Below are 6,000 nucleotides of genomic sequence, written 5' to 3'. Positions count from 1 at the left end.
GTTTCATGTGACGTCACTGTATTCTATCGCCGCCATATTTGTGACCGGTCACAGCTGCGCGCTCTGTTTAAGTCTATGGTGACAGCAGCTACAACTAGCAGAGGAAGGCCAACGAAACTCTCTCAGAAGGTTCACAACAAATTTACAATATGTCTGGGATATGTGGTGCTGTTAGCCGTTTCAACAGTCGTCAGAACTACACATTTATTTGATCCCAAAGGAGTTAGATCGGCAGAATTATTGGCTTCGTTCAGAAAGGACCATACCACTGGCAGCCAAACAGCAATGCACAACATTAATAACTGCTGGGACTGTCATTTACATAAGATTATAATTGTATACAATATTGTATTAAAATATTGTGAATTCTAGTTGCTGTGTTTCGGCGTGTTATTACAGGATGAACAAATTCACGACACGAGATGACTACATTAGCCTACTTAGTTCAAGTAGCTACATGTGCATGATTTTGTGCAAATATAAGTTGTAATTATATGTCTATCTTGTATAAATATATATGAATTACCCTATATAGGATGTGTTCCTTTGAGTTAATTAACTTAAAGCGCTTCATTTTACGGATGTTCATTCAGCGCGCGCAGCTCAAATAATACTATCAAAATGAGATGATTTGAGAAAAAAATATGTTATTGTTAATGATCCTTATTAATCAAACCATGTGTTGCTGAATATAATACAAGAACAATATAAGAGCTAGTTATTAAAAATAATGCATTCATTTTTTAAAAAAAAATATGAAAGTTTTAATATTACTGTAAAAATTTTAATGACTTAATCATTGCTGTTTGGGCTGCGCACGCTGAAGCTGAAGAGAATAAAAACCCGTAAACAAAGTTAATTAACTCAACGGAACACATCCTATATAGGGTAATTCATATATATTTATACAAGATAGACATAAAATTACAACTTATATTTGCACAAAATCATGCACGCAAGTACTTGAACTAAGTAATGTAGTCAGCTTCGTTCATCCTGTAATGACACGCCGAAACACAGCAACTAGAATTCACAATATTTTAATACAATATTGTATACAATTATAATCTTATGTAAATGACAGTCCCAGCAGTTATTAATGTTGTGCATTGCTGTTTTGCTGCCAGTGGTATGGTCCTTTCTGAATGAAGCCAATAATTCTGCCGATCTAACTCCTTTGGGATCAAATAAATGTGTAGTTCTGACGACTGTTGAAACGGCTAACAGCACCACATATCCCAGACATATTGTAAATTTGTTGTGAACCTTCTGAGAGAGTTTCGTTGGCCTTCCTCTGCTAGTTGTAGCTGCTGTCACCATAGACTTAAACAGAGCGCGCAGCTGTGACCGGTGTTGTGCCGAAAAACGCACCCCTGCCGTGAAAAGCACCCTCGTCGCGTGAACGCGCATTTGAAGATAGCCGCCTTAAATGAACGACAAACGACATCAATCATTAGCGTTCTCATTCTATACCACATTTTGTTCTCATTAAAGTCATTATATATATATATATATATATATATATATATATATATATATATATATATATATATATATATATATGTTAGCTTATATTTATAAAGCTTTTTCCGAAATGTATAGAAGAAATGTATAATTACGACTTTTTAACTCTCAATTCTGACGTTTTTTCTCGGAATTGCGAGATACGAAATGAAATTTGCTATAAAATCGCATAATAAAAGGTATGATATATATGTATGTATGTGTGTAATATATATATATATATATATATATATATATATATATATATATATATATACATACATATCCGGCACTGAATTAAAAGAAGTATAATTGCGACATCTTATCTCGCAATTCTGACATTATAACTCCCAATTGCCATATATAATATAGATATACACTGATATATATATATATATAATATATATATATATGTATGTGTGTAACTTGCACTTGTGGCATGTTGCTAAATTGTAACAATGTATATGCATAATATATCACATTTGTGTCTTACATTTATGTAAAATGTAAAATAAAATGTACATTTCACATTTAAATAGAACCAATGTAATGGAACCAACTACTTAATCCTATAACCTGCAATGCAATATGTCCCAATAGGAAAATGTCACATCCATGAAATTCACCCCATTTAATTGCAGCAGTCATATTACTATACTCATGAAATGATGTGAAGCTGGAACCAACAGAGACCATTTTTGGAGGGGGTGCTTTTCACGGCAAGCCAGTCCGCCAGGAAATGCACCCCCTCATATGTCCCAATAGGAAAATGTCACATCCATGAAATTCACCCCATTTAATTGCAGCAGTCATATTACTATACTCATGAAATGATGTGAAGCTGGAACCAACAGAGACCATTTTTGGAGGGGGTGCTTTTCACGGCAAGCCAGTCCGCCAGGAAATGCACCCCCTCATATGTCCCAATAGGAAAATGTCACATCCATGAAATTCACCCCATTTAATTGCAGCAGTCATATTACTATACTCATGAAATGATGTGAAGCTGGAACCAACAGAGACCATTTTTGGAGGGGGTGCTTTTCACGGCAAGCCAGTCCGCCAGGAAATGCACCCCCTCATATGTCACAAATATGGCGGCGGGCATAGCGGAAGTGACGTCTTTGAAACCCATGGATAAACATGTCCATAACTTTTGGCGCTCTAACGGTTAAACAGAACTGCATGCATCTTGCGGAAGAACATTGTAGCTGGAGCTACTTCTCTCTGTTTATGACTATGACGAATCACGCAGGTATTTGTACTACTCCACAGCGGTTCCTACCAGACTGGTCTAAAATAGTCAGAATATAAACACTTATTCTAGGTGTACCATAATGATTCAGGGTACAACAAAAACACGGTTTGGAAAATATATTAATGTTGTACATTCCCATTGTATATTTTTTGTAAATTTTGAACACAAAAAGTTACACATCTGGAAAGTTATCAGGAGACCAATGGACCACGTCGTTACAACGTTCTCCGTGGGATTAACCAGCGACGTCTTTTGAGGACGTGCCCGCGACGTTTCTGGAACGTTAGCCAAGATTCTTAAAAAAAAAAAATGGAACTTTACCACGACGTCCTCACAACGTTGTCATTCAGTAAACCTCTTGTTCACAAACATATGAATAATCACAATTTATTAAGTAAAATGTTAGGTAGTTTTGCTGGCAAATATTTTATGAATATGTAGGCTATTAGGTATATCTCAAATATAAATAAAAATGGACGCTTTTACATTTCGATTTGAAACCAAAACTTCCACCGTAGTCTTGTCAGTCAAGAGTGAGGCGAAGTGAGGTGAAATCTGACTGACTGTTGCGGATTTGTGCTACGACTCTTGTTCGGCTCGCGCTGAATTGAGTAGACACATTTATATTTTAATTGTAGTGTCTGTTCTCTTACTGAACTAAATGATTTTTATTACTATTAAAAAAAAAAAAATCAAAACGACGATGGGTGGCGGTGCCGCCACTTCGGTAAAGGTGGTTTTATATTCGCACATTCGGACTTCCGCGTTTAAGATTTGTCTAATTATATGTGCTTTGAAGTGAATATTTGCAAATACAAAGCATGACATGCTATTCACAGCTAATTATTATAAATCTGTACATTTTCCAGAATCGAACAAGACGGCCATATATTGTTTAATCGCTTACTTACTTGCTGAATGTCTGCTGAATGTCCAATGTTGTGCGGAAAACCACATAGGGAGCGTCTCAAAAGTTCGATATTGTTTTATTTTGTGCAAACAGACAACTACATTTTATCCCACTATGTACAATATAGAATATATATATTTTTCTGTTTCTGTTTCTATATCTACAGAACATACAGCCCATGTATTGCTGTTTTATTCACCTCTGTTTCTCTGGTTTGAAGTGGTAATAAAAGCAGTGTTCTCCACGTGTTAAATAAAATAAATGGCTAAACTTCTAAACTATCTTTTATATTTTCCTGTTGTATGACACCTTCGTTTAACAATAAACTCTCACAACATCACAAATCATGTGCATTGAAGGATGTTTACAGTCCTGCAGAATTATCACTGTCCATGGTACTGAATCAATCAGATTATTGACAAGCATTCACAAAGTATAACAGCAAACAGGGTGAACACTTCAAAAAGTAGTGTAAAAACATTTTTTCAAGATGGTTTACTGGACATTAATGAGAAAGGTAGGGTACCACAATGTTTATTCACCCAATTTGTAGGCTACTGCATTTAAAAAAGTAATAGGCTATGTGATCATAAAGATGTTACTACTTTTACAAATCATATTTGTATATCCTTTTTTTTATGAACACATCTATATTGAAATATTACAAAATCTGAACATATTACAAAATTATTTTTTATGTGTCTACTTCACAAAAACGGAGATTTGCGTTTGTGGCTACGTGATGATGTCATCACGCAATGAAATCACAACGTAATTTAGCAACTTTTAGCAACAAATCGACCAGCCTGAAATCAACTGAAGACAAAATACATTAAATCTCTTAATATCTCAGCAGAGGAGGATTAAAGAACTCCACAAACAGCATTACCAGATTCACTTATTACTAACTTCACTGACATTTATTTCTGTCAGACGTCTGCAGCAGTTCTTATTGATAATTAACACAACTTTTATATTTCTTTTATTTAAGGTTACCGTGATGGTGATTGATGTTTCCATTTATTGGTCTCTAAAGTTTTGTTATAAGTAGTGGCCTTCTTTGATTGCTGAGACAGTTTGTTTAACAAACATATTTGCAGTATATCAATAATTGTAATGTTATGAAAAGATAAAAGATCGGAAATTATGGTTTTTAATAATTATTATATTTCAAACTCATTGATAAAACAAGATATAATTAATGACATCTACAAAAGAACTACCCATAATTCTACTCATATATTTCCACTTCAGTTAATTGCTTCAATTGTGTTTTAACACACACCGATTCAGCAGCCAAACATAAACCATACGTTTAAACGATTAGTGGCCAACTACTGGAACCACCAATCACCATCATGGTAACCCATATTTATCAAGCCTCTGACAATTACTCACAAGAACACTGCTGAAACAAATCTTGCCTCAAATCTGCGCTTAAAAGTTACTTATTAAGCATCTCAGTCATAATTTAAGTAAACTACATCTTAAGTGTCAGAGCGTCAGCGTCTTAGAGATGATTCACGACACTTTGCTGTGCCACAAATGGTATTTTGGATGACGACATAGGCATGGACCAATCACTGAATAGATTTCCTTATTTAAGAATATTCTCAGATAAATTCACACTGAATGGTGTAATTCCTCAGAGGACTTTACATTCAACACATTTGACAATAAATATTTTTCAAGGTAATACATTACGATATACACATTGGAAATGAAAGATACACATGTTTTCCACCACGTTTTAATAGTAATTTTTTAAACGGTATTTTGTTAACTGACCTGCCTAGCCTAGATTTTATGATCATTCCAGATGTGACAGATACCTTTATATAGCCCACGTTCGTGATTTTTTTTTCCAGCGGTGAAGGGGGGTGGTGTGGAATCCTGCACAGAAATCACCAACATTGTATTACAGTGAGGTTCTTGACTGTTTCAAGTAAAGTATTTGGAGTTTCGTAGGACTTTGCAGACGGTTCCTTTCATTCTGTCTCTTAGCCGTGTGCGTATAGAGATCAGTGCGTGTTTTCCACTGCGGATGAAAGCTGGTTTTGAGGAAAATAAGGCTGTTGCTGCTTGTCTATGTTACTACGATTAAAAAGAGGAGTTATTTGTGCAGTAACAGCGTTTAGCGCGCACACGTTATTGATCCGGGAAATTGGAATCTGTGAATATGCGGCCAAGTTTACTTTACTCTGAAACCCTGTATTAAGTAGCTTGATTAACCAGTCGTTTATGTTTTGTTTGTGTGTGTCATTTATGTTTTAAACTTCTTCAGTTAAAATTATCATTAAACACTTTTCATTTGTTCTTTACATTAATA

This window comes from Megalobrama amblycephala, linkage group LG16, assembly GCF_018812025.1.
Source record: "Megalobrama amblycephala isolate DHTTF-2021 linkage group LG16, ASM1881202v1, whole genome shotgun sequence".
NCBI lineage: Eukaryota > Metazoa > Chordata > Actinopteri > Cypriniformes > Xenocyprididae > Megalobrama > Megalobrama amblycephala.
This window is presented reverse-complemented; position numbering follows the sequence as displayed.